This window comes from Equus przewalskii, chromosome 15, assembly GCF_037783145.1.
Source record: "Equus przewalskii isolate Varuska chromosome 15, EquPr2, whole genome shotgun sequence".
Taxonomy (NCBI): Eukaryota; Metazoa; Chordata; class Mammalia; order Perissodactyla; family Equidae; genus Equus; species Equus przewalskii.
This window is the reverse complement of record NC_091845.1, coordinates 13,462,870-13,484,340: the sequence shown is the minus strand read 5'-3', so window position 1 is coordinate 13,484,340 and position 21,471 is coordinate 13,462,870.

Sequence of the window (21,471 nt, the reverse complement as noted above, 5' to 3'; positions counted from 1 at the left end):
AACAAACAAAAAAACAGAACAGACTCATAAATACAGAGAACAAATTGGTGGTTGCCAGAGGGGCGGTGGGAAGGAGGTTGGGTGAAACAGATGAAGAGGATTAAGATGTGCAAACTTTCAATTATAAAATAAATAAGTCATGAGGATGTAATATAGAGAATAGGGGATACAGTCAATAATATTGTAATAACTTTGTGAGGTGATAGATGGTTACTAGACTATAGTGGTGATCATTTCATAATGTATATAAATGTAGAATCACTATGTTGCAATCTGAAACTAACATAATATTGTATGTCAACTATACTTCAATAAATATAAAGCATACGTATATAGGGTCTTGGGGGTAGATAGCATCATTGTTCCCAAGTATTCACTACTTCTTCCTTAAAAGACATGCATACATACACCTGCAACCATGTGAGATCCAGTGTCTCCTGTAGGAGTATACTTCTCTACCTCATTGACATTGGGCTCAGCCAGGTAATTTGCTTTGGCCAATGGAATGTAAATGAACATGAACTATGGCAAGTACAAGCTGAAGATTTGAGACATTTCATAGTACAGTTCTGTATTTGCTCCTTACCTCTTCCGTCAAAGGAGCACGTCCCAGGTTAAGAGAGCTCTGTCAGCTTGTGTCCAGAAATCAGAAGACCCATGGTGCAGCGCCATACCTGACCTCTAGCTACTAATATGAAATATAATCAAGTTTTCTTATGATTTCAGTTGATTTTTGTCACTTTGGTCAAACCCCATTCATCTCTACCCATCCATATTTCTCTGCACTACTTCTTAGCAAAATTCTTGAAAAAACTGTCTATATGAATACATTTCTGCTTCTTTGCCTTCTACTCTCTTCTCAATCCTCTATCATCAGGCTCCGCCCCACCTCCCCACCACAATCCCACCGAAATCACTCTCATCAAGGTGTTTTCCATATTTCAACTTAAATTATTATTTTTCTATCCTCGTCTGGCTTCACCTCTCAGCAGTATTTGGCATGGTTGTCCACTCCCTCCTTGAAATATTTCCTTCTCTTGGTTTCTCCCAATTTGCCTTCCACGTCACTGGCCCTTTCTTCTCAGCCACTTTTGCTACTTTCCTCTCCTCTTTCCAATCACTGAAGTGTGAGTACACCAAAGCGTGCCTTTGGTCTTCTTTTCTGTCCGCATATTCTCCCAAATGATCTTATCTGGACATTGATTTTAAATACAATCTATATGACTATGACGCTCTAGTCCTGACCTGTAAATTTAGCTCAAAGCTCATCTATCCAGTTATCTACTTGACATCCTCATCTGTGTATTTACAGGCATTTCAGTCTGGACTTGACCAAAATAGAACTGTGGGTTTTCCTTACCCTGTAGATCTTTCCCTTCCACAATCTTCCCTATCTCAGCAAGTGGCATCATTGTTATGGACTAAGTTTTATTTCTCCAATTCGTATGTTAAAACCCTAACCCCCAATGTAAGGATAATGTGAGGTGGGGCTTTGGGGAGATAATTAGGTCATGAAAGTGGAGCCCTCATGAGTGGGATTAATGACCTTATAAGGAGAGTCATGAGCAGGAGAGCTTGCTTCCTCTCTCTCTCTCCTCTCTGCCATGTGGGGATACAAGGAGAAGACAGCCATCAGCAAACCAGGAAAAGCATCTTCACCAGACACTGGATCTTACAGTTCTTTTATCTGGAACTTCCCAGCCTCCAGAACTGTGAGAAAAAAATGTTTGTTGTCTCAGCCACCCAGTCTATAGTATTTTTGTCATAGCAGCCTGAACTGATGAAGACAGTCATGACGCACGTAGTTGACTAAGCCAAAATCTGAGATCAGGGTGATGTGTCTACAAACCAAGGAACACCGAAGATTGCCAAGAAACCACCAGAAGGTAGGGAAGAAGCATAGAACAATTTCTTCCTGACAGCCCTCAGAAGGAACCGACCCCACTGACACCTTCGTCTCAGACTTCTAGCCTTCACTGATACACTTGCACCCACCATCCTCTTCCCCATTTCCACTTTAAGGAAGCTCTCATCTCTCTCTTGCTTCTTGCACATTTTCCTCAGTGACAATTATGATAGCTAAGTAGAAAGACTGCCTTCAAGAAACTTCTGCATTAGGCCTAATAAATGCCCCTGAGACAAAGGACACAAAATACTTGGCTACCTTCTGAAAAAAGAGACCAAAACTTTGTAAATATCACACATATAGCACCCAGTCATTCTGATTCTTACACATCAACCCAAACAACACACAAATTAATATCTCAATAATTTATCCTCCCAAAGCAGAGACATCCAGGCTAGACTTATTTAACCAGGTAATAGCTTCATGACACAGATGATATTATACCAAAATATTCACCCTGTGATGAGCTCACAACTAGAATCTGACTGTCTCATCATCAGAATAACAACTTTGCCATAATGCAGGAAATCCTTCAAAAGACTCAACAAGCCACAGAGCAGAAAGAATTCAAGTTGTTTCTGGACATCCAGTCATTTCTTCTGTCTCCTCCCATGCTGTTTCTTCCTCCCTCACCATCTCATTTTTGAACTTTGAGCAAATAGTATACAATTATAAGAGGTCAAATAGCATACCCTACATTAAAAATTTCCTTGAGCTGTTTTTAGTCTCTGCTTACAGGAACTTCCTACTTAACTGTACATTTCTAAGCTCCTCTGTTTCAGAGAATAAATCTGGTGACTTTCTGATGGTACATCTATTAGAATGCTGTTGTTCCTGAGAATAAAGGTGCTCCCAGCTAGTTAAATAAGAGCTGGGTAGTTTTCTACTGAAACAGATATACACAGTCTGCTACTTCTCCTGTTGATAAATGATCATTTTCTCAATAAAATGATTTTGTGTGAATGCTGCGAGTTGGGTTCTTGTCATACTCATCAGTAATTGTCTGAATGACTCTAGATATTATTATTTCCTTTCTTCTTGTAGATACTTGGCTGTCAATGTTACAAAAGAAGTGAAGATGTATATATTACTCTTCTCATATAGAAAAAAATCTTTTGGATAGGAGCTTAATGTATGTTTCTTAGTATTATCAGTAAATGTACTATAGCTACCAAGAAGAGGGTGGCCTGTTGTATTTCATGGTTCTCTTTCTAGTTCTAATAAGGAGTCATGTAATATCTACAAAGTATATGTTGCATTATTTCATTTTAAATGAATTATGAATGGATATGTGGGGAAGAGAAGATTACTGGAAACTCACATGTTTTCCCACACTAACTTTCCATAGTAGGCACAAGTAATCTGCATCTCAATTCCCCATCTTGCAGGAATGAGCTGCAGGAAATCTGAATATTATTCCTACTGTGCAGAAATAAAGGAGGGATACATTTTGTTGATTCCGTAATAGCCAGAGCTGAAAAGTGGCAGCCCTTTAAATTTAAGTGTTCCACATATTAGGTCCAAACTGCTCTAGAATTTTTAAGAATTCCAAAGTGCACTAACTTCAGAGTTAAGATGAACTTACAACTGCTCTTGATTTGAGAGTAGTCACATGCCACCAGAAAGATTGGGTGTCATGAGTCTAAAGAAGAATTAAAGAGCCTCTTAATAAAAATATCAGGGATTATAAAAGGAGTTTTTACCAACAACTCATCTCTGAGGTAGAAAAAGTACATTGTTGAATGATGAATTTCCAGAGTCAGCTAAAGATACATCATGAGATGTTTTGCTCTTCTCTACGGTTGAAGGTTTATATTTAACAAACTAATTAGAATACAAGAAATTATTAAGCTTCTCTGACAACATCACGAATGTTAATTACAAGCATGGGTTGGAGTTCACACTAACTCTTATCAAAATTAAGGTTTCAGTTATTTCAGACTGTTTTCTGTGTAAACACAGCCCACGTGCTGTGTTTCAATGATCCATAACCGTGCTTTTGCTTTTCATGTGCCCAGATACGAATCCATCTTCAAAGTTATATTGATGAGATTTATGATGTGTCATCACCACTTTTGGAAAATGTTGCAGGCTCTAAAGATACCAACACTGGATGCCATCATTGAAATGACGCAGCACTGAGTAGTAATAATATAACTTAACCATTGATGTAATTGCCAAAGCATTAGCATGCCTGATGACTCCCTGCATTTTTCAAATTGATAGCCTGCAGATAGCAAAGCTCTACGATCTCCTTCTATACTAGGGAGACACAATGTCATCCAGAGGACAAAACTGGCTTGTGAAACCTTGTAATCTTCCTCCCTAGTGATGTCTTCCCCCTAACCATCACTTCCCAGGATACCTGACACGTCATAATGGAGGTATTATTATCCCCATTTTATAGGTGTGTAAATTGAGGCTCAAAGTTGTTAGATTCCCGTGACCACTGATAAATAACAGAGCTGGGATTAGAACCTACGTCTGTCTTTCAATAAAAGCCACCAGTTTTAAACTATTCCGAGCCTCCTACAGTATTTTGCATCCTTTCATGCAATGTTGCAGATGGAATGGTAATAAGCATGAGAGGTAAAAACTGTAAAGAAATACAGTTCATCCTTTCTCCACCTGTGGCCCCTTTCAGCTTCTACAAACCCTGACACTCTCGTCCTATCATCAAATTCACTCCAAGAAAAAAATATACCTGTCATTTATAAAGTAGCATGAATTTCCATCAACAATCCAGATGTTAGAGCTACAAAGGATGACAGAAATCATCTTTTCTGAATCCATTCATTTTAGAGATGTGGAGACCATACCACAGAAAGATTAAGAGACCCACCTGAGTTCACACAGCTAATGATCTGCAGAGCAGAGGCAAGAGTTCTATCACCTGACTCCCAAGTCAGGACTCTATCCACCACTATACCTTCACAAAGGTGTTTTCCATTAGAGTTTTTCTTTACTTGGCAAAGGAAGGGCTCTGATCTCGAAGAAATTTCACACATCAAGGACTAAATGAAGAAATCATTGGAAAGACAGGAGTCCTGTATGAGCCCCTTAAACAGCATTTGTAGTTGGCTGATTGCCTTCTTCTCGTGTAATACCAGCCCTGCTGAGGGAAGCCATTGGCGAGCATGGGGGAACCCCTCTCACCTGACTATAGTGTGCAGGAATGTCCTCTATGCCATATCCTCCACACTCCTCCTGCTTCCTTTTAAAATAGCAGGCATTTCTTCCCTCTCCCCTCCTCCCCAACAGGAATCAACACAATTATTGTATTAAGGCCCCACTGGAAGCCACCACTGTGTAAAACAACAACAACAACAATAAAGCTTCAAATTGATAATTTCTAGTTGCTGAAACAAGAAAAGAACAGACTTTCCCTTTCTGATTATGTTCATTACCATAGATTTCAATTTGTCTCAAATTACAAGGAAAAGTAGATTGAATCTATAACTGGATCCCCAGGTGTAACATTTCATTTTTTTTTAAATCAATATAAAATTGAAGTCATTTTTCATTAAGCATTTTTGGCTCCAGCCCTAAAGTACTAAGGCTATTATGCTGCGTTTAGTCATCCAGATAGTTGCTCATATTCAGACTATACTTGTTTTCACTCTCAATCTTTATGTCCTTCACAAACATGAGGCTCTGAATGTCAGTGGTTTTGAGAGCTTCCGGTCCATCAAAATGGCCGTGTGTAGTCTGCTCAGGACTGGGTATTTACGGTTGTTTTTCTGGGTCTGTAATTACAAAGACCAATCAAGGTGGAGAGTGAGGCAGATCATCTGGATACTTTGGGCAAAAAATATTGGAAAAAAATGTGAAAGGGTGTTTAGAAAAGAGGGGAAAACCTCAAGGGCCTGACTATTCATATTGGCCAACCTATTCTAGTTTCAGGTGAAATTGTCCAGTTTCTATAATAGTACATAGGGTTATATGAAAGTCAGAGTTAGAAGGAACTAAGTAAGTAGCTAATTTACTTCCTCATTTTACAAATGTCACATCTAAGACCTATAAACGAAGTGATTAGGCCTATACCATAACCTAACTCACAGAGCTGAGATTCAAAACCATATGTCCTAACTCCCAGTTCTATACTTTATAACACTGATATCTTAGTTTGGGTTTTCCCAAAAGCAGAGCCTGAGAAAAAGACTGAATGCAGGTGGTTTATTTTGGAAGCAATCACAAGAAACAGGAGCAAGGAAGCAGGGAGATGAGGCAAAGAAGGATAAAAAAAAAGATGCAGTATTAATCTGGTTACTACTGTAGGCACCTAGGACCCAATCACATTGTAGATTCTCTGGAATCATATAGAATGTGACTCAGAAATGTGCCTCCACAGGATGGAAGGCCAGGACATTTATGTACCCATCTGTATAGAAGATTGCCCCCAGAGTCGTGAACTCCCTGAATTTTCAGGCCACCTGTGTCTGTGCTAAGCAAACCTAGTGACTTGAGAGAAACCCCAGGGACAGAAAAACAGAGACACAGCAGGATGCTTGAGTTGGGCCACTTGAAGCAACTTTCTATTACAGTTGCAGCTGAAATTAGGTGGAACAAGGACTTACGTCATAGGCCACCAAAAGGTTTCCTATAAGTAGTTCTTAATCTGTGTTGCCTGGAGTACCCAGGAGATTCTGAGGGAGGGCTGGGAAAAGCCACATGGTAAGGTTTGAGGACTTCTATCTCTTCTCCATTTAGAGCATATCTACATTTATCCGTTTTATACTTTGGAGGCACTGCATGAGATATCATTTGGAAAGGGAAGCAGGGGATTTACTTGTGTGTTAGTCAAGATTCTTTAGTTATAAGTGCATAAACCAAATCAAACTAGCTTGAGAAAAAAAATTCACATAACATAGAAGTCAAGGGCTAATCTGGAGCTTGAGGCATAGTCGGGTTCAGGGTTCAAAAAAGTTGTCCGGGAGTTATCTTACCTTTCTGTCAATCTCATTCTGTCCTACCCCATAGAGACTTTTTCTGCAAAGTGAAAGATAATGGCTGCCAATAGTTCCAGGGTTATATCATAACACCTTAGCAATGCCACCAGGAAAAGAGAGCTTCTTCCTTCTGAGGTTCACACAATCACAGGAAAGGACTATCAATTTGAAAAGTGGAGGGCATCACCAGGCATGCTAATGCTTTGGCAATGACATCAACAGTTAAGTTACATTCTTACTACTCAGTGCTGTGTCATTTCAAAGATGGCATCCAGTGTTGATATCTTTAGAGCTTGAAACATTTTCCAAAATGGTCCAAAAAACATGCATTTTTAACAAGTTCCAGGTGATGTTTAATCTGCTACTCTAAGGAACCATACTTTGTGTCCCAGTGGCCACAAAGATGAGGTACACATAGTCAAATCAAGTCACAGGGTCAGCCCAGATTCCAAGGGGATAGGGTCAGGGAAGAAACAGATTCCAGCCCTTGATGCAAAGAATGGCAAAGAATCTATGGTGTCTTTTAATACACTACACGAGATATAGTGAAGAGGTCTAACACAAGTGCAATTGCATCTTAAAAGAGAGAATAAAGCAGAGTCCCAATATATGAAGAGATGATGATTGAGAATTTTCCAAAACTAATGGAAGACATCAACTTATAGATTCAAATGCTACAAACTTCCAAAAAGATAAATACAAAGAAAATCTCACTAAGGCACATCACAGTAAAACTGCTAATAAAACAAAGAAGTAAAGAGGCAATCTTAAGAGTTGATGGGCTCATTAGTAGACTGGAATCAACAAAAACATTCCTGGAACTAAGATGCTATTATAACAAATTTGCAAGATACAGCATTAACATACAAAAGTCAATCATTTTCCTATATACCAGCAATGAGCAAGTGGAGTTTGAAATGAAAACCACTACCATTTACATTAGCATTCCCACAAAATGAAATATTTAGGTATAAATCTAACAAAATACGTATAAGATCTATATAATGAAGACTACAAAACTCTGATGAAAGAAATCAAAGAACTAAAGAAATGGAGATATATTCCATGTTCACAAATAGGAAGACAACATTGTCAAGATGCCAGTTCTTCCTAAATTGATCTACACATTCAACATAATCCTAATCAAAATCTCAACAAGTTATTTTGTGGATATTGACAAACCCATTCTAAAGTTTCTATGGAGTGGCAAAAGACTCAGAATAGCCAGCACAATACTGAAGAATAACAAAGTTAGAGAACCAAAACTACTCAACTTCAAGACTTATTATAAAGTCACAGTAATCAAGACAGTGTGATATTGGCAAAAGAACAGACAAATAAATCAACGAAATAGAACAGGGGTCCCAGAAATTGACCTACATAAATACAGCCAGCTGATCTTTGACAAAGGACCAAAAGTGATACAATGGATAAAGATAGTCATTTCAATAAATGGTGCTAGTACAATTGAAAATTCACATACCAAAAAAAAGAATAATCTAGAGAGGGGTTCAAGATGGCAGCATAAGGAGATCCTTAACTCATCACTTTCCACAAACACAATAAATATACAGCCAAATATGGAACAAATTCCTCTGAAAAGAATCTGAGAACTAGCTGAACACCTCCTCCACAGCACAGAATGACAGGGCCACATCAAGAAGGGTAGGAGAGGCAAAGACATGTTCTCATCAAAAACTCCACCCTGACATGGTGACTCACAATCAGGAGGGATCTCAAAAACAAACAAACAAACAAAATAAATAAATAACCCACAACTAAAATATACAACTATGTACTGGGGGGATTTGGGGGAAAAAGCAGGAAAAAAAAGACGATTGGCAACAGTTGTTAGCTCGGGTGCCAATCTTTAATAAACAAACAAACAAACAAACAAATAAATAAATAGAGCTTCTCCCTGAGGAGAAAGGGGTTTGGACCCCACACGAGGCAGCTCAACCCTTAGGTCCTACACCAGAGACAGGAACTCCAAAACAACTGGCTTTCCAAATCAATGGGATTTACAGTGGAAATGAAGATCCCAGCTCTAAAAGGACTTGCACATAGAGCCACTCACCCTGCAACCCAATGCAAAAAGCAGAAGTTTGAAAAGAGCGTAGACCATAGATGAAGGAGATTCAATTGCTAATCTTAAAGCATCTACCAGAGGGGAAGAAGTCTGCTGGAACTCTCTCTCAGGACAGCACACTAGCAGATGCCATTTTTATGGGTTCCCTGTACCTTGCTGGTGTCAGTGCCGGCAGGTGCCATTTTTGAACTCTCATTCAAACCTGCTAACAGCAGCAGGCAAGCAGCCCTGTGTTGCTCACACACAGCACTCCCTGTCATGGTGGGCAAGCATCTTGGTTCCCACCCTGCCCCACATCAATTGCGTGCTGCATGGACAGATGCAGAGGATGAGCATCCTTGCTCCCCCCACACACCAATTGCACACAACACCAACAGATGCAGAGGCAAGCAGTCCCACCCCAACACACCACTCATGCAGCCCAGACAGACATGGTAGGAGAGCAGCCCTGCCCCCACATGCTGCTCACATGATCCCACCTGAGCCAAGAGGCATATACTGCCCACAATGGGTATGCCCCTTGAGCACCCAGCTCTGGTGGTCTGGTGAGGATTACACTTATGGGTCCTATACAAGATTGCTCTTTCAAGACTAAGAGAGGTAGCTGATTTGCCTAATAAATAGAAACAAACACAGAGAGTTAAACAAAATGAGGAGAGAGGGGGAACATGTTCAAAACAAAAGAACAAGACAAAATATTAGAAAAAGACATTCATGGAACAGAGATAAGCAACCTACCTGATAATAAGTCAAAGTAATGGTCATAAAGATGCTCACCAAACTCAGGAGAAGAATGGATGAACATAGTGAGATTTTCAACAAAGAGATAGAAAATATAAGAAAGTTCCAAACAAAAGTTAGAGAACTGAAGAATACAATAATTGAACTGAAAAATACACTAGAGGGGTTCAACAGCAAATTAGATGAAGTTGAAGATTGGATCAGTGAGCTGGAAGACAAAGCAAAAGAACTCACCCAGATAGAGCAGCAAAAAGAATTTTAAACAATTAAATATAAACTAAAAGACCTTTGGGATAACATCATGAGGAATAACACTCACATTATAGGGATCCCAGGAGGAGAAAGAGAGAAAGGCAGAAAATTTATTTGAAGAAATAATGGCTGAAAACTTCCCTAATCTGGGGAAGGAAACAAATACATAGGCCCCAGGAAACACAGAGAGTTCCAAATAAGAAGAACCCAAAGAGATCCACATCAAAACATATTATAATTAAAATGGCAAAAGTTAAAGATAAAGAGAGAATCTTAAAAGCAGCAAGAGAAAAACAACATATTAATTACAAGGAAACCCCGTAAAGCTATCAGCGGGTTTTTTCAGCAGAAACTTTGCAAGCCAGAAGAGACTCACAGGACATATTCAAAGAGCTGAAAGGAGAAAAATCCCAAACAAGAATTCTCTACTCAGCAACATCATCATTCAGAATTGAAGGAGAGATTAAGAATTCTCCAGATAAGCAAAAGCTAAAGGAATTTGTCACCACTAAACCAGTCTTACAAGAAATGTTAAGTGAACTCCTCTAAGCTGAAAAGAAATGGCACTAATTAACAATAAGAAAACATATGAAAGAAAAAAGTCACAATGGAAAAGGTAAATATATAGTAGGGTAGTGGGTCAATCACTTATAAAGAAAATATGAAGGATAAAATACAAAAATAGTAAAATTAATTAAAACTACAATAATTACTCAAGAGATATACAAAATAAAAAGATGTAAAATGTGACTTCAAAATATAAAACATGAGGGAGGAGAAAAAATGTAAAGTTTTGGAATGTGTTCAAATTTTAGTTGTTATCAACTTAAAATAGACTATTATATACATAGGAAGTTATATATAAACCTCATGATAACCATAAAGCAACAATTTATAGTAAGTACACAAAAGAAAATGAGAAAAGAATCTAAACGTAACAATAAAGAAAGTTGTCAATCCACAAGGGAAGAGAGAGAGAGAGAGAGAGAAGAAGAAAAAAAAAAACAGAAAAGAATTACAAAAACAGCCAGAAAAAAATTAACAAAATGGCAGTAAGTACATACTTTAATTACTTGAAATGTAAATAGACTAAATTCTCCATTCAAAAAATATACAGTGGCTCAACGGATAAGAAAACAAGACCCATCTATATGCTGCCTACAAGAGAGTCACTTCAGAAGTAAAGACACACACGGACTGAAAGTAAAAGGATGAAGAAAGATATTCCGCAAAAACAAAAACGAAAAGAAAGCTGGTGTAGCTACACTCATAACAGATAAAATAGACTTTAAAACAAAGATTGTAAAAAAGACAAAGAAGGGCACTACATACTGATAAAGGGGTCAATCCAGCAAGAAGATATAGCATTTATAAATACATATCCAGCCAACATAAGAGCACAAAGCTATATGAAACAAACACTAATGGACCTAAAGGGAGAAATTGACAGCAATACAACAACAGTAGGGAACTTTAACACCCCACTTACATCAATAGATATATCATCCATACAGGAAATTAATAAGGAAACATCAGCCTTAAACAACACATTAGACCAGATGGACTTAATAGATATTACAGAACATTCCATCTGAAAGCAACAGAATACACATTCTTCTCAGTACACATGGAACATTTCCCATGATAGATCACATCTTAGGCCATGAAACAATTCTCAATAAATTAAAAAAGAGTGAAATCATTCAAACATCTTATCCAATCACAATGCTGTGAAACTAGACATCAATAACAAGAAGAAAACTGGAAAAAGCACAAAAATGTGGAAATTAAACAGCATGCTACTGAACAATCAATGGGTCATCAAAAAAATCAAAGAAGAAATCAAAAAATACCCAGAAACAAATAATAACAGAAATAAAACATACCAAAATCTTCAGGATGCAGCAAAAGCAGTTGTAAGAAGGAAGTTCACAACAATACATACCTACCTCAGGAAACAAGAAAATCTCAAACAAACAATCTAACTTTACACCCAAAGGGGCTAAAAAAATAAGAACAAATAAAGCCCAAAGTCAGTAGAAGGAAGGAAATAATAAAGATCAAAGTGGAAATAAACAACATAGAGACTAAAAGGACAACAGAAAAGATTAATAAAACTAAGAGCTGGTTCTTTGAAAAGATAAACAATATTAACAAACCATTAACTAGACTCACTAAGGAAAAAAGAGAGGGCTTTAATAAACAAAATGAGAAATGAAAGGAGTGAAGTTACAATGGATACCACAGAAATACAAAGGATCATAAGCAACTACTGTAAACTATTATACGCCAACAAATAGGACAACCTAGAAGAAAATGATAAATTCTTAGAAACATATAATCTTCCAAGACTGAATTGTGAAGAGACAGAAAATCTGAATAGACCAATTACTAATAAGGAGATTGAATCAGTATCAAAAGCCCCTCAACAAACAAAAGTCCAGGAACAGACGGCTTCACTGGTGAATTCTACCAAACATTCAAAGATTATTTAATATCCATCCTTATCAAACTCTTCCAAAAAATTGAAGAGGAAGGAATACTTCCAAACTCATTTTATAAGGCCAGCATTACTCTGACGCCAAAACAAGAAAAGGACACCACAAAGAAAGAAAATTACAGGCCAATATCACAGAAGAATATAGTGCAAAAATCATCAACAAAATATTAGCAAACCCATTTCAACAGTACATTAAAAGGATCATACACTATGATCAAGTGGGATTTATTCCAGGAATGCAAAGATGGTTCAACATCTGCAACTCAATCCACACGATACACCCCATTAACAAAATGAAGAATAAAAATCATGTGGTCATCTCAATAGATGCAGAAAAAGCCTTTGACAAAATTCAACATCCATTTATGATAAAAACTTTCAACAAAGTGGGTATACAGGGAGCGGACCTCAACATAACAAAGACCATATACGAGAATCTCACAGTGAACATTATACTCAACAATGAAAAGTTGAAGGCTTTTCTTCTAAGATCAGGAATGAGACAAGGATGCCACCTCTTGCCACTTTCATTCAACATATTATTGGAAATCCTAGCCACAGCAATTTGGCAAGAAAAAGAAATAAAAGACATCCAAATCAGAAAGGAAGAAGTAAAACTGTCACTATTTGCAGATGACATGATCCAAGATATAGAAAACCTGAAAGACTCTACCTAAAAACTGTTAGAACTCATAAGTGAATTCAGCATAGTAGTAGGATACAAAACCAATATATAGCAATCTGTGGTGTCTCCATAAACTAATAACACACTATCAGGAAGAGAAATTAAGAAAAAAATCCTATATACAGCTGCATCAAAGACAACAAAATATCTGGGAATAAATTTAACTATGGAAGTGAAAGACTTGTCCACTGAAAACTGTAAGAAATTGAAGACACAAATAAATGTAAAGATATTCCTGCTCACAGTTTGAAAGAATTAATGTTATTAAAATGTCCATACTACCAAAGCAATCTACAGAGGCAGTGCAATCCCTATCAAAATTCCAATGGCATTTTTCACCAAACTAGAATAAATAATTTTATAATTTCTATGGAACCACAAAAGGTCCCAAATAGCCAAAATAATCTTGAGAAAGAAGAATAAAGCTCCTTGATTTCAAACTGTACTACAAAGGTATAGAAATTAAAGCAGTATGGTATTGGCATAAACAGACACACAGATCATTGCAACAGAACTGAGAGCCCAAAACTAAACCCACGCATATATGGACAATTAATTTATGACAAAGGAGCCAAGAACTTACAATGGAAAAAGGACAATCCATTCAATAAATGATGGTGGAAAAACAGGACAGTCACATGCCAAAGAATGAAACTACACCACTATTTTATACCATATGCCAAAACTCAAAAGGGATTAAAGACTTGAATGTAAGACGTGAGCCCATAATATTCCCAGAAAAAAACATAGGCAGGAATCTCCTTGACATCGGTCTTAGTGGATCTTTGTGGATCTGACTCCAAAGGGAAACAAAAGCAAAAATAAACATATGGGACTACATCAAACTAAAAACTTCTGCACAGTGAAGGAAACCATCATGAAAATGAAAGATAACATACTGAATGGGAGAAGATATTTGTAAATAACATATCTGACAAGGAGTTAATATCCAAAATACATAAAGAACCCACACAATTCAACAACAAAAAAAGCAAACAACCTGATTTAAAAATGGGCAGAGGACCTGAATAGACATGTTTCTAAAGAAGACATATAAATGGGCAACAGGCACATGAAAAGATGTTGAATATTACTAATTATTAGGGATATGAAAATCAAAACCACAATGAGATGTCAACTCACACTTTTTAAAATGGTTATTATCAAACAGACAAGCAATAACAAACGTTGGCAAGGAAGTGGAGAAAAGAGAACCCTTGTACCTTGTGGGTGGGAATGCAAATTGGTGCAGATACTATGGAAAACAGTGTAGAGATTCCTCAAAAAATTAAAAATAGAACTACTGTATGATCCAGCTATTCCATTTCTGAGTATTTATTGAAAGAATACAAAAAACTACTTCAAAAATATACATGCACCCCTATGTTCATTGCAGCATTATTTATAACAACCAAGATGTGGAAACAAACTAAGCGTTTATCAATGGATGAATGGATAAAGAAGATGTGGCATATATATATATATATATATATATATATACAATCACACACACACACACACAATGGAATACTACTCAACCATAAAAAGAATGAAATTTTGCCATTTGCAACAACATGGATGGACCTTGAAGATATTGTGCTAAGTGAAATAAGTCAGACAAAGACAAACACTGTATGATTTCACTCATACAGGGAAAACAAAACAAAAAACAAAACAAGCAAACAAAACAAAAACAAACTCATAGATACGGATAACAGAATGTTAGTTACCGGGGAAGAAAGTTGGAGGGGTGAGCAAAATGGGTGAAGGGGGTCAATTGTATGGTGATGGATGGTAATCAAACTTTTGGCAGTGATTACTTTGTACTGTATACAAATGTCAAATTATAATGTGGTACAACTGAAAGTTATATAATGTTATATACCAATTTTACCTCAAAAAAAAAAAAAAAGAATCTAGATGCAGGTCTTACACTTCTCACAAAAACTAACTCAAAATGTACTATGGACAAATGTAAAATGTAAAACTATAAATTTCCTAGAAGATAACATAGGACAGAATCTAGATGACTTTGACCATGGTGCTGACTTTTTAGATACAACACCAAAGGCACGATCCATGAAAGAAATAATTGATAAGCTGGACTCCATTAAAATTAAAAACTTAAGCTGTGCAACAGACACTGTTAAGAGAATGAAAAGACAAGCCATAGACTCAGAGAAAATATTTACAAATGGCATATCTGATAAAGGTCCGTTATCCAAAATACACAAACAACTCTTAAAACTCAACAATAAGAAAACAATCCAATTTAAAAACGGCCAAAGACCTTTATAGACACCTCACCAAAGAAGATATATACATGGCATACAAGCATATGAAAAGATGCTCCACATCGTATGTCATCAGGGAAATGTGAGTTAAAACAACAATGAGATACCACTACAAATCTATTAGAATGATCAAAATCCAAAACACTGACAACATCAAATGCTGCCAAGGATGTGGAGTAAGAGGAATTCTCACTCATTGCTGGTAGGAATGCAAAATGGTACAGCTGCTTTGGAAGACAGTTTGGCAATTTCTTATACAATTAAGCGTACTCTTACCATACAATCCAGCAATCCATGGTGCACCAACACCATGCTCCTATGCATTTACTCAGATGAGTTGAAAACTTATGTCTATACAAAACCTGCACATGGATGTTGATAGCAGCTTATACATAACTGGCAAAACTTGGAAGCAATCAAGATGTCCCTCAGTAGGCGAGTGGATAAATAAACTCTGTACATCCAGACAATGGCATGCTATTTAGTGCTAAAAAGAACTGAGCTAGCAAGCCATGAAAAGATATGTAAGAAATGTAAATGCATATTGCTAAGTGAAAGAAGCCGATCTAAAATGGTTACATACTGTATGATTCCAACTGTATGGCATTCTGGAAAAGGCAAAACTATGGAGACAGTAAAAAGGTCAGTGGTTAGCAGGGTTTGGGGGTGCAGGAGGGACGACTAGATGGAGCACAGAGCATTTTTAGGACAGAGAAACTTTTCTGAATGATATGATAACGATGGATACATGTCATTGTACACTTGTTAAAATCCACAGAATGTACACCACCAAAAGTGAACACTAATGTATGTAATCTACAGACTTTGAGTGACAATGATGTGACGTTGAGTGACATTGAGTGACACATGACAATGATGTGTCACTGTAGGTTCATCAGTTGTAATAAACATACCACTCCGGTTCCAGATGTTGACAGTAAGGGAGGCTGTGAGTGTGTTGGGGCAGGGAATCTATGAGAACTCGCTGTACTTTCTGCTCAGTTTTGCCAGGAATCTAAAACTGCTCTAAAAAAGAGATAGATTATATAAATAAATAAATCCTTTACAACATTATTGAGATAAATTAAAGAAAATATAATTAAATGGAAATCTGTACAATGTTCATTGACTCAATATTGTAAAATATTAATTATTGCTAAATTAGTCTATAGATTCAGTGCATTCCCAATCAAGATCTCAGTGTTTTTAAAACATAAATTGATAAGCTTCTTGTAAATTTTATATGGAAATTCAAAAGGCTAAGAATATTAGAGATATCTTTTTCAAGGACGGTCTGTTGATTTATTTTTCTTCCTTCGAATGGGCTGTATTTTTCTGTTTCTTTGTATGCCTCGTGATTTTTCGTTGAAAACTGGACATTTGAATGTGATGAAGTGGTAACTCTGGAAATCAGATTCTCCCCCTTCCTCAAGTTTGACTTGGGTTTTATTATTATTATTATTATTACTGTTTTTGATTGTTGTAGGCTGTCTCTGTGCCAAGAATCAGCCTGAAGAGTAAACTTAAGGTCTTCTTAGGTCTTTAAGGGCACGCACCTTTCCTGGGGTGTGCAAAATCACTTTCTAATTTTCTCCATATATGTAGCTGCTTTTGAATGTCCTAGACTTTAGTATATGGCTCCCAAAAGAGTAAAAAGAGAAAAATGAAGGTGGTGGGGGAAGGGCACTGGCCCTTTAAATCCCGTGGAAGTCACTTCATCCTGAGTAGGAGGGGCTTGCAACAATGAGGAGAAGTGCATCAACAATGGCCACCTGCCTGGTTGTCAGCACCTCTGCTATCAAAAGCAGCACTCAGCAATCACAGTGCTGATCCCTGGTACTTGGAAGACAGGGTGCTTTGCCCTGGCTGCCCACCTTGACTCTGGCAGCTTGTCTGCAGGTTGCTCCAGGAACACATGCACAGCTGCCTGCCGCATGGTTGGGAGTGCGGGGATAGGTAGCTGTTACTGTGCTCAGAGCTGAAAGTGACCCAAATTAACCACAGTTTACAATCCAAGACTTCTTGAAATTGCAAGCCTTCAAAAGATGCTAAAGTTCCAAAAGAGTTACATCAGACAGATTCCTCCAGTGCAATTGTTCAGGTGGGGAGGCAGACTCCAGGTGTTTCCTGGTCCACCAAAGACTTTTTAAACAGGACACAGGCAGCACTAACCATAAAGAAAAGGATTAATGATGGACTACATTAAAACTAAGCACCTCTGTTCATCAAAAGAAATACTTAAAAGGCAAGCCACAGAGCAGGAAAAGTTGTTTGCAGTATATACAAAATTTGCTAAGAGCATATATAAAAGGACTCCTGCAAAAAAATAAGAAGAAGAAGATAATAGGAAAAATGAGCACAAAACTTGAAAGCCCAGGACTGGTGAAGTTGAAGAACAGCTACAATTTTCATACTGCTGTTAGGAGTATAAATTTGGAAAATTATTCAGCAGTGTTCACAAACACTGAACATACACATATCTTTTGATCCAATAATTTTACTCCTATGTCTTTACCCAACAGAAGTGCATACGTATTTGTGCACCAAACAACATGTGGGTGATGGTCAGAGCAACACTATTTATATAGCCAAACAACCTAAACACTCATCAACAATAGAATAGCGAAATAATTTGTGGTGTATTCATGCCATGGAATACTGCGCAACAATGAGAATGAACAAATTACAGCCACATGCGACAATGTAGATGAATTACACAAATATAATATTAAACAAACAAAGTCATTCACAGAAGAGTACCTAGTGTATCACTCCATTCATATAAAGGTCAAAAACAGGAAAAACTAATTAATGACGATAGAAGTCAGGAGAATAGTTGATTCTGGGCATGGGTAAAGCCCAGGAGGGTACATGAGGAGGGTTTCAAGGGTGCTGATAATGTTTTATCGTGATCTGGGTGGTGGTGAAATGGGCGTGTTCACTTTGTGAAAATTCATTGAGCTATTACATTTGCACTTTTTAAAAATACTTATTACTTTTTGAATATGTTATTTTTGCTTACCATATAGATGCTACACAAAAACATACATATACACAAAAAAGCACATAAAGATAGAAAATTATTTTAAACACTACATAATTCGCAAGCCCAAAAATAAAATATTTATTAAACTAGAAATATACACAATATAAACAAATAAACATCACTATAAAAGATGCCTTTAAATCATGCTTTTTATGTCTCTATGTGATAAATTGCTCTTTTTAGGATTCACTCCCTACTTCCTTGTTATTTCAGGTTGAATAAAATCATTAAAATAGATGCCAGCTTTTATAGACCTGAAGAAATATGACCAACCTTCCCAGGTATAGAAGAAAAATGAAAAGAGCCAAAGACTATTTCCTTTTTGCACACATGAGCTTTAGGTATTAAAAAAAAAAGTAATAACTGGCCTAGATTGGTATCTATGTTAACTTAGTTACAAACGTCTTTTGTAGTTTTGAATTAAACACGATTGTTTTCAATTTGTCACTAAAACATTAAACAAAAGAGACTCCCAAAGACACCTACTTTAAAATGGTTCTTCCCATTCTTGGAACATTTTAAAGTAGGTCTCTTTGAGTAGCTATCCAATTTAGGCTTAGCATTCTATGGATAAAGGAAATGTTGATAAAGCTAATGTTCCTACTCCAGAGACTGGATTATCCTAGCTAATAGTAGCTCTTGTAAAGAATATACAGAAAGATTCTGTTCATCAATTGTTCTTAAATATGTATCATTCATAACCTTGAAGTCATAACAATTACTAATTTATGATGCCAATTTTGTGACACCAATTTTGAAAGTCTCTACTTTCTTTTAACATTTTAGATTATTAATTAATGTTAAGATCAGCAAGTGGTTGTTTTATATTGTTCTACAACTCTTTAGTACTTTTACTCTTTCCAAAAGGAAATATGAAATTATAGAACCTCTTTTTCCATTGCATTTTCAGAAAGAGACAACACAAATAAGATTCCCAGAAGAATATTGGATTTCTTATATATCCCTGGTAATATTGATAAGGAATCCACTGTACACTTGGTAAGAAACAGAATGGTAGGAGGAAAAAAAAACCAATGATGCATCCAGAAGACAGTACTCTTCTAGGAAATGTTTTCAAACATGTCACCAATCTGTACAACTTATTGTCAGGAACTGGTCTATCTCTATAATAAGTGGCAAAATCGAAGGAATCTGTTACGATTCAAATTTGGAGATGGCCAAGGTGAGAGAATTCAAGGTGAGAGTAATACAAAGGACAATTTGTATCAAACGTGAAAAAAGTGTCTAAGAAGGGTACTCTGACCCACTGGAATGGTACTTGATAAATGCACAGAATGATAGATTCATTACTCAGTTTTCTTTCTACTTCAAATGTCTACGTTAATGTAGTGTGCTCTGCTCCCCAAGAGTATAGAGAGCATCACTAGGTAATTGAACAAGAGCGAAATGCTAAAGAAACTGAAATAAAATGACCATCCATGCTTTTCAGCCCCAAATATTTCTGATGTTAATATTAGAATGACCTAAAAAAATTCTCAGAGAATAAAAAATTTAGAACAGAAAATATCTTTGTGGCAAACATCCAGATAAGTAAAGTGCCTCACCCAAGGTCACATAGCCAGATAGTGAAAAAAGCCAGGAATAGAACCTGTTACCAGTAACAGGCACTGCTCAATAGTTTTGACCTCCAAGTGTCCAGTAGGCAATAGACAAATAGACAAAAAGCACATCTAGTTTTCAGATACTTAAAGAGTTTCTTCATATTATTACATATGGGCAGGCAAGGTCACATCACAAACCCTAAACCCTATCTAAAGAAATAATACATAAAAAAGTATATATGTATACATGCCTCTCTCTCTACATATATTTACCTTTATAGATATATAGACATATATAGACATATAAAGGTATATAATACATATATGTATATGTATTGGTATACGTAAAGGTATACGTGTGTGTGTGTATATATACACACATATATATTTATGGAAATATATTACAATGTGTAATGTGTATATATGTGTATGTGTGCATCCCATTACACATAGAAACCATCTTCCCAATCCACTCCCAGTTCGGTGCCCTTCCCCTCACTACAACGTTAGTAAACTGTATCCCATAAAATCAGAGTAGGGACCACTATCAAGAAAGGCAGAAGAGGGAGCTTTTTATATGTCTTTTCAAAGACTTAAGGATCTTGTCTTGTAGAAGATTGACATTGTTATAACACTATCCAGTTAGGATTGAAAAACGTTCCCAGATGAGTCCAGGTAGTTCCAACTTCTCTAGGTCAATCAAAGATATCACTGAGATTCCTTATGTGACCTTCACAGTACTTAAAAGACATAGATAATCCCCGACTTGTGTGAATCCTGCACAGCAAAGAGAAGGGCGATGAAGAATCCCAGTTCTAACTAGTTATTAAATCTTCATCACAAAAGGAGACTGTAAAAATGTTCTAAAACAGAAAAGTCTGTAGGAAATAACACTCATGATTTAAAAAATTATCACAGAGATGTAAAAGCATAGTAAAGAGAATGAGAAGAATCAAAAGCACACCAAAGTAGGCTGGAAATGTCTGCTAGTCCAGACGTCTGCGTCTGAAACTAGTTGCCCGTTAGAGCTCCTCCCTATTCTTTTTGAATGTTCCCTTTTAAACCTGCCCAGCAGAACTCATCTTCTCACTTTCAACTTAATGCTCTTTATGCTTTATCTTGCTGCCCTTTTCCTTTTGTTCATTCAAGATTAATGTTAGTCAAAGTTAGGTTGTTCTGGTATTTAAAAAAATTTTTAAAGCAAATAATTCAGTAGGAAATAAGTAAGCAATCAAGGGTATTTTTCCTTGAATTATCAGGATAATTGCCTCAATAAACCACTATACAAAATACATAGGCTTCACCTTAGTAAAACGACATCTTATTATTAAATCACCTACTATAGTCCACAGTACAGTGGACAATTTAAAATCTAATTTTAATTTTCCAGCCTTTTTTGGTAAATGACACAATCACAATTCAAAGTAGCTTAAGCAAAATAAGGTAA